Genomic DNA, 10,117 nt, shown 5'->3' on the forward strand with positions numbered 1-10,117 from the left:
TCATTGAGAAACATTTAAGAATCCATTAAGTTCATTTGTCTATGTATTTTTTTGTAAATGTATTCATTCAGTAAAGTACGACAGAGCCTTGTAAGTAATAAAAAGGGTCATATCCCTTCGTTTGGGCTAACTAATGGGTGCCACTGTGTAAACACATCACCTTTCGCCATTTGGCAAAGCCAAAGCAATTGCAATGCTACGCACAAGCAATCGAAATTGTATTAAATTGAATTTTAATATATTGCTCAAACAACAATAACAAAATGGAGCGAACAGAAAGGAAAACAAGGGAAAGAAATAGTTGAAATGGGTGAAATGGGTTTTCCCCTGTCATTCCCACTTCTTCTTCTCTATACCCAATTTCCCCTTTCTCTTTCGCTCTGCTGGCTGTCATGCTTTGAATTTAAATTTCTCGCTGAAATATTAATAATTAAAGCCATTAGTGTTAGTGTCGGTATCTGTGTGTGTGCGAGCTTAAAAGTTTATGCATTTTTAACCTTCAAATAAACACTCGACACGTATGCAGACCAACAATAACAACACAAGCCGAATGCAAAGTACAGTGACCGACAAAAGCATATTTATGTCTGCATCGAGTTTTTAAAAAACAAGCACAATTATAGTATGCTGGTTTGTTGTTGTTTTATTCGTTAGTGAATTTGTACGTAAGCCAAATTAGTGTAAGTTTTAAAAGTCGTATAAACTTAATCATTTTTGTTCCTTTAGCCTAACAAATTAAAAATAATAATCAAATAAATAACTTCAAAAAAATATTACTTATACGACATTAGAAACAGATTGCGTCTTCAAGAAAATAGGAAAATATGGTAAACCTGCGGCTATGATTACAGTTATTTATAACCATTTCCGTTTTGTGTAACTTCTTGTGGGTCTTAATATAATCCAGAGGGGATTTTCTAGGTACCTTAAAATTAGCATACAACTGTGTGAATCTGTGGTGTTCATGCATATTTATATTTATCAGAATTTAAATTTTCCATTCATTAAGAAACCAAGAAGGGTTTCGGGCTCTTGGGCAAATATCGACTTATGTCGCGGACTGTCTGCAACTAGCATTTGGCATTTACATGCGGTTGGTTCTCTGCTCCTCTGCTATTTTTTTATTTAACTTTTTGCCATTGCTCTTCCTCTTGCACCGACATGTGCGATTTTTGTTTCTGTTGTTTTTGTAGCTGGCAATGTATTTTGACATCGCGTCGCACACAAATTGCAAAAACGGCGCCTTGACTCGCATTTTCGACACTTTTCCACACCCGCTCCCCTCATTTTTTACGCCGAGTTGTTGTTTCCGTGCTTCTTTTCGCATCCTTTTTGGCGTCTATATGTGTGTGTGTGTGTCTGTCTGTGTGTGAGTGTGTGTAGTTGTGTGTGCCCAAAGTTGTGTCACTTTGGCAAGCTCGAATTGATTTGCCTGAAAGTTGCCGCAACCACTCCTTTCTTCCCCTCTTTTCCGACTTTCCGATCCCAAATCATTGCATAAAATCAAATCGCACCGCAAAATAAACTCCCTGTGTGTCGCTTTTCCGCTAAGAAGTCTTAAAGTGAGCTGCCACGCCCACTACTCACCGCTGCCGCCCCCTTTTTTTCGTTTTTCATTTTTCGTTTTTCATTTTTCGTTTCTCTTTTACGGGTTTTCTGTTTTTTATTTTCTATTTGTGTAAGCGTAAGTTTTATGTGAAATAGGCGTAAAGTGAAGCAAAGTTATGCCATCTACGTGGCTGCTGGTAATATGGTTGCCATTTTTTTAGTCGGCTTCTTAAAGGGCTGGCAACTGCCCGTCGGGGAATTCCCCATTCGTGAACGGGGTAAAAAACAGCCATATTTCAACGGAAACAGCTTAAACTTACGGCACGATCTTGGTTCATATTTCAATTAGACTGAGCCAAGTGTATTAATAATGGGTTTCAAATTGTTGGCTGCTGCTTTTTTACGACATTTTAAATGATTTTAAATGCTTAATAAAATGCCATTTCGAACATATATGAAAGCCACTTTATATGTTTTAGTGCAAATATAATAATACATTTAGTTGTTAACAATCTTAAGTTTTTGCTTTAACATGTACAAAATCCCTACTAATATTTTATTTTCTTGAGTACATGTTTCAATGAGTAGTATGATGTTTTAAAATTAATTTCAGTTAAAGCTGTTAGTTTGAAAGTTTTATGTTTATATTATACAAATATCTTTGCCAGACATTTTCTAAATTTATTTATCAATTTTTAGCTGCCCCATTTCTTGCTATAAAATATGTGCTTACAAAAAAATATATTTTTACATTAAAAAAACTAGACATTTTTTTAAATTTATTTAATATTGCATAGCTTTCCAATTTCTACTATTAAAATTTGGCTATTTAGTAAAAAATAAATATTTTTAGCTTGCAAAATTTGAAAGGAAACGGGATAGGTGTTTTGTTTCCCATCCCTGGCCATTTTTGCCACCCGATCAAAAGACACACGTTGCGGCAACAGGACAGGACATGCCACCAATTTTTCGTGTGGCCGACACCATTTCGGGATCTTGAAATCACATGCCGCACCGAAGTAAAGCAAACCCAAGCCCCAGCGAAAGCCCACGAAACCCCCAAGGTGGCAAGTAGTTTATCGCATATTTGCAGGGGGACTTAAAACAAACATATGCAACCGTGTGTATGCGTGGGCGGACGTGTTGGCTTAGATTATACATATGTGTGTGTGTGTGTGTGGCTGGGTGTTTGTGGGGTACAGATACATATGTACCGCATCCATCTGACCGTGTCCGCCGCTCCACGACGGGTTATGGCCACAGAAAGTGTCCCCAACCTCCTGCACTGACCCCCACAACCCGCATCCATGCCAATTGCCTGCCGATTGCCAGAAATCCTGCGTACTTCGTCCTTCGTCCTTCGTCCTTCGTCCTGCTTCTCTGTCTTCCGCAGTGTCTTCTTCAGCCCCTTCCCCCTGCATCTGCACCATCATCACCACCATCGCATCTCCGTCTGGACCATTCCGAATGTTAATCGCACGCATTAGTATTGGTGTCAGGCCTCGGGAGTTGGCCAGGATGCGCCAAGGGATGGCCAAGTGTGACAGGATATGTCTATTGATACACTCTGGAAAATCTCCACGAGTTTTCAATGTCAATTTACTTGTTATGACTTTTAATACAGCCCATATATATGCAATGAAAAACTTGTATTTTATACCCTTGCAGAGGGTATTATAATTTCAGTCAGAAGTTTGCAACGCAGTGAAGGTGACATTTCCGACCCTATAAAGTATATATATTCTTGATCAGTATCACTATGCGAGGCGATCTAGCCATGTCCGTCTGTCAGTCTGTCCGTCCGTTTCTACGCAAACTAGTCTCTCTTTAGAAACTTTCCCAAAATTTGTCTTTCTATTGCAGGTAGTATATCATTTGGAACAAACCAGATCGGACGACTATAGCATATAGCTCCCATAGGAACAATCGGGAAAAAAATACAAAAAAAATTATAACTTTGCTGTTTTTTATTTTTTTTTTTAGTTCTTCGACATATAGTAATGGTTATATAATTCAGAACTACTAAATTTCATAAAAATCGGACGACTATAGCATATAGCTCCCATAGGAACAATCGGTAAAAAAATACAAAAAAAATATAGCTTTGCTGTTTTTTAATTTTTTTTTAGTTCTTTGACATATAGTAATGGTTAAATATTTTAGAATTACGGTTTAAATTACACCAAAATCGGACGACTATATCATAGAGCTCCCATAGAAATAATAAAATTATATAAAATAACTACCTAATAATGAGCTGCAAATCATCATTGCTTCAATGTTTTTAAACATACACGCAAGTAAATCATAATTTTAATGTTTTCAAAAATATTTAATTCTTGCAATAGCTGCAAGGGTATATGAACTACGGCTTGCCGAAGTTTGCTTCCTTTCTTGTTGCTTACATAATTTAAGTTTTATTTTCTTAACACTCTAGTCCCGAAACTGAGAAAAGAACTTCATTTATGGGTTCACAGTAATCTCTAGGGTTTTTTTTAAACTATTTCCTAAAAAAATATGACGTTGTCTTTCGAACAAAGGCCAACATGCTTCTAGATTTTAAATAAATTGTTGCATACTTTGACACACTTTTATAACTAAACTCTTGTAACATGCATCTTAAACTATTGGGTATGAACAATTTTTTAATAAGATGATCATTAAAATAATACCACAAATGTATTAAAACAAAACATATGTGTTTTAAAAATGAGGCCTTAAACTACAGTTTTGAATGAAACTAAAAAGTAATGTGGGTATATTATTTAGTATTAAATTGATACCTTTACTTTAATACTATCTGTAGATAATTTCAAGACACACTTAATAAAACTAAACTGCTTTTTGTTTGGGTGTAGTTTCGAAAACCTAGTTTGGATGCCATTATTGATTTTTAAACATTTCGTTTTTACCTTAGCTCAGTCAAAAAATACATTAATAAATATACACACCGGTTTTTATAAATAAAGTTTTTTAAATTTTTTTGTATGTGATTCCTCCTCTTAATTTCCCGAAAAATTCATTAACGTTCAAACTTCTATATTAAAAATCACAGACAACAATGTGCGAATAATAGCTACATGAAAAGGAAATGACAAACAAACAAATTTATCAATTGTCGCCCTCTTAGATTGGTTTTCGCTCAGTGTAGTAGACTTTGGCCGGCCAGGAAATCGTGCGACAACATTTTTGCAAGGGAATCCAGTCCGTAGTCCCTGACACGGTGTTTATGGGGTTTGTCGGGTCCGCTGAGTAGGTGACGCTGTCTTCTCCGTCGGCTTGGTTGTCAAGTGGCCTCGTTTTTGGGCCCAAACCCAGGGGTGGCCCAAACCCAAAAGGTGGGCGTTGGCCCTGCTTTTTCGAACGGGGAAATGGGAATCGAAATGGGAATGGAAATGGGATGCGGCTGCGGCTGCGGCCGTTTTGCGGTGTGCGGCTAAGAAAACTTGAGGTGCTTAACAATAATTGAATGAAACTCGAACTAAGTGTGCGCCGCTGCCAACCAACCTTGCTGCGCCTTGAGGAGTCCTCTTCATCCCGAGAAATGCGTGATTGGGTCTATTAAACAAAAGTTTTTGCGGTGGGCTGGTGCAATTATGACCGACATGCAAGGTAAAGGACTCCAATGAATTGTTCTCAAAACTTCCACTTAAGCAGGACTCCTGACATTAAACTGAAAAATTCAAGAGCCAGCTGCTTTCATTTGTTTCAACTTAATTGGTATATAAAACAAACAGCCACAGAAAATCCACAAACTAAGTTACAACTTACTTTGATTTAGGCTAGCTACTTTCAAAGGAAATTTAAAGACAGGTTTTGAGGGTGCCCAGGAAATTTTTAAATATTAAATCATTATATTAATGTTTTTACTTCAAGAGAATGTTTGAATGTATGAATTCATTTGAAATGTAAGCTGTTTAGTTGTTTTGTCTAACACAGTGCATATGAAATATGAGGAACCCTCAATGCCCTCTGGCGGTTTCCTGCAAGTCAATACAACAAAAGTGAACAACATTAAGGGGAGTAATGTGAATATTGTTCGTCTGAAATGATCCTTAGACAAAGCAGACGGTTTTGTGGAAAGCGGAGCAGACATACAGTACACATGGATGAGTAATCTAGAAATTTTGCATGCAACAGCTTTTAAATGCCTCGAAATCAGCCGCAAAATGTATGAGCATTCTGTGATTGCTCGACATAGAACCCTAGGGGGTCGAAAGCCGATTTTGCGATTCCGCTGCCGCAATTCCCTCGTCTATATTTATTGACGGATTGATTGCGCCGGCACGCTGAATACTTTAATAAAAGGAATTCAGCGTTCGCGGCTGCGGATACATAATAACTTTTCCATTCGTTCACGGCCCAATCCCGGCAAATAGTCCCGAAGTCCCTCCACGTTACCGCTCCACGTAACTGCTAGTACATTCCGCCGTTGGGCGCTCATAAATGCGGAAAATTCGATGACATGGCAGCTCTGGTCCTCATCCTCGTCCTCACTTTCGCCCTGTTTCGATTCTTGTTCCTGTTCCTTTGGCCAAACCAAACACCTAATGACACAAAGGCGCTTTTCTCATAACCATGGTATTTCCATAAACACACCTTCACACATTTCAATACACAACAAGAATGGATGTCAAGCCGAAGTTTATATACCCTTGCAGCTATTTCCAAAATTAAATATTTTTTATTCTATCCAAACTTCGATTTACATGCAACTCTAAAGTATCAATTATTCGGTCGTTTTAAATAAAATAAAACGCGTAGTTCTAAAATTTTAAATCATTACTATGCCCAAAAAGAATTTATTATAGAAAAGTTATATATATTTAAAAAAAAAAATTTATGTTCCCAATATTTTCATATGAGCTATATGCTATAGTCGGCAGATCCTAATGAAATTAAAATCGTAATTCTGAAATTGAACCAATACCATATCTCGAAGAGCTAAAAAAAAATTAAATATAAAAGGAAGCAAACTTCCGAAGCTTATATACCCTTGCAGCTATTGCAAAAATTAAATTATTCTTTAAAAGATCTAAATTTTTTTTTATTTTATTTATTTTATTTAGTGACGAATTCAGCGATGTATGACATTCCATCTTTTGACCATTACATCTCAGCGTTTTGATTAAAAAAAACTGATTTTTTAGTTGGTTTTTTTTTTAGATTTTAGAGACTTTGCTGTAACTTGGCTTAAATAAGACGTATGGTAATAAGAGTGACTGTTTTAAATAGCTGGAGACCTATACTACCCATCCACAATCGGTTTAGAAAAATTAATATTACTTTGTTGCAAAAACAGATTTCTCAAAATCGATTTTTTAAAGAAATACATTTTTTGACCAATTTTTGCATTTTTCAAAAATTTGAAAAACTTAAAAAATGGTATCTGTGAATGCCATTCGATTGGAGATTTATTGACGATTTCAGCGATGATTCCATCTTTTGATCATTACATCTCAGCGTTTTGATAGAAAAACTGATTTTCTATGAGTTCTTTTTTAGTTCTTTGGATTTTAAACCGTAATTCTTAATTACTAAACCATTTTTATGTTTAAAAGAATTTTAAAAAAATTTAAAATTGGTGAAGTTGAAATTTGTATTTTATTTATTTTTTTTTTAATTTTATGATTTTTTGCATGGAAACTATTTTGAACAAATTATTAATCATCAGTAAACATGGAAGAACTTAATAAAGAAATTAAAAAACAGCTAAGTTATAATTTTTTAAGGGCTTAGGAAATTATTGTTAACTGGAAAAACCCTCTGCAAAGGTATAAAGATCAAATATTTCATTTTCAAAATAAATACCTCCTCAATAAAATTTATCAGTTTGAATTGGGTAAATAGTTGATAGTTGTGATTTTTTTAGTAAACAGTTGTTAATTTATTTTAATGCAAATCATTTGAATTTTTAGTTTGATTGAATAATACTGAAATGTGTTAATTATGCTTGGAGGAGGTTTTCCAAATTCGAACTGTTAATTATGCATTTTCTCTGGTTTTTTTTAGTGTCTACATGCATGCGGTAGCAGTTAGTTGTTATTGAATGGTGTCTGCAATGCAAATACATTTCGAATTTGCGTTCCGTGGATTTTTGGGTGGGTGGGTGCTGTTGGGCGGTGGTTCCCTAAGCCAGTGGTTTCGCATCGCTAGGCGACGTGATTTTCCCGCCGGGGGATGGAAAATTCAGACAGCGGGAGTCGCGAAGCGCTTTCAATGATTTCCACTTTCAGGAAGGGGACGAATGAAATAAAGGGAACAGCCAATAAGCTAATATGTTTGCCGACTGACGGACTGATGGGTGACGGTAGAGGCTGGTCAATGGGGGCAGAGGGACACGGGGATACGAGAATCACCAGAGCTGGGAAAACCAGAAACAAAACCGCAGCATAATTATTGCACACTTCATTATGAAGAGGCACCTGCCGTAGAAGAGGGAGTCCTTGGCGCGGTTTTTGGGGGGCCGGGAAAATTGAATGACTGGCGAAAAGTTTTGCATACGAGGCAACATCATGCTCGCCTCATTACAAAAGCCCTGTTTCACGGCCGGCCAAATGATGGCCAGGTAATAATTCAAATTGATGACCGACATTCGATCGGACCCGGCATTTTGTGTACGTCCACAATCAGGCTCACTTGTGCCGCTTTCCACTTGTTATCCGGTGGATACACCGTCGGGATTTCCATTTCCATTAAATCTTAATGATGCGCCTAACCTCGCATTAGCTTTCCGATTTCATTTGGTGCCACATAAGCTAGGCTGGCATTACAGCGCAATTTCACTAGTTTTTGTGCAAAATCAATTTTTATACCCTTGCAGAGGGTATTATAATTTCAGTCAGAAGTTTGCAACGCAGTCCGTCCGTTTATATGCAAACTAGTCTATCAGTTTTAAAGCTATCTGTATGAAACTTTCCCTAAAGTTGTCTTTCTATTGCAGGTAGTATATAAGTCGGAACGAGCCGGATCGGACGACTATAGCAAATAGCTCCCATAGGAACAATCGGAAAAATAAATGAAAAAAAATTATAACTTTGCTGTTTTTTAATTTTTGTTTAGTTCTTCGACATTTAATAATGGTTAAATATTTCTGAATCACGGTTTAAATTTCATCAAAATTGGACGACTATAGCATATAGCTCCCATAGGAACAATCGGAAAAATAAATGAAAAAAATTATAACTTTGTTGTTTTTTAATTTTTTGTTTAGTTCTTCGACATTTAGTAATGGTTAAATATTTCTGAATTACGGTTTAAATTTCATCAAAATCGGACGACTATAGCATATAGCTCCCATAGGAACAATCGGAAAAATATATGAAAAAAATTATAACTTTTCTGCTTTTAATTTTTGTTTAGTTCTTCGACATATAGCAATGGTTAAATATTTCAGAATTATGGTTTAAATTTTATCAAAATCGGACGTCTATATCATATAGTTCCCATAGAAATAATAATAATATATAAAATAACTATCAAATAATTGAGCTGCAAATCATCATAGCTTTAATGTTTTTAAACATATACGCAAGTAAATCATAATTTTAATGTTTTCAAAAATGTTTAATTCTTGCAATAGCTGCAAGGGTATATGAACTTCGGCTTGCCGAAGTTTGCTTTCTTTCTTGTTATAATAGACATAAAGCTTGTAATAAAGTCAATACTTTGCTATGCCTAATTTAAACACTGTTGCACTAAAGAATGTTCGCAAGAGTTAAGGTTATAATACAAAAAAAAAAGAAAAGAGGAAACTACAAAATTGTGAATTTAAAGTTATAAAGAGAAACGACCAACATACTGAATTTGTATGAAATAAAACTTAACGGTAATCAATTGCACATTTGTATAGTAACTAAAGTTTAAAAGCTTTTAATTTGCAAATAAAACATGTAACGCAAATTTAAATCAAAAGAAAAATAAAAAATAACAATTTGGGGAAAAATAATGCTAATTTAAAATCAATCGCACAAATTCAACATTAATAAGGTATTTCCTAGCAACTACAATTTAAAAGTTATTTAAATATCTAAAATAAAAAAACTTAAAAAAAAACAAAGGTGAAAACATAAATAAAATATATTTCGAAAACCTGCTTAGCTTGAGTTTTAGATCTACTTATGCTACTAACTAACCTCTGCTTTAATTTTGGATGAAACCAATTTAAACGTTTTGAAAGGCTTAACCTCAATTAGTCATGTGGCCGCAGAATTTGATCAGTCTACCCGTACAAACCCAAACACTCAGACACGCACACACACAAGCCTTTGCAGGACAAACAACAACAACAAGAACAACGTGCAGGAAGACAAAAGTTTATTTTCATTTTCCGCGAACCAACAAACAATTTAATTTCACACGCGAGCGCCAGTGTTGTCGTGCGGCATGTGAAGCCATCCAGCCGATGCACGCACACATGCCCACGTACACGTACACGTACACGTACACCTACACGTACGCACACATGCCGAAAGGAAAACGGGGGAAAAAATATAAAATAAAATAAAATAAAATAAAATAATAGTAATGATGCCCAAGATTTGCCCAGGTGAGGCACATAACTTGGGCG

This window comes from Drosophila gunungcola, assembly GCF_025200985.1.
Source record: "Drosophila gunungcola strain Sukarami chromosome X unlocalized genomic scaffold, Dgunungcola_SK_2 000032F, whole genome shotgun sequence".
Classification (NCBI taxonomy): Eukaryota; Metazoa; Arthropoda; class Insecta; order Diptera; family Drosophilidae; genus Drosophila; species Drosophila gunungcola.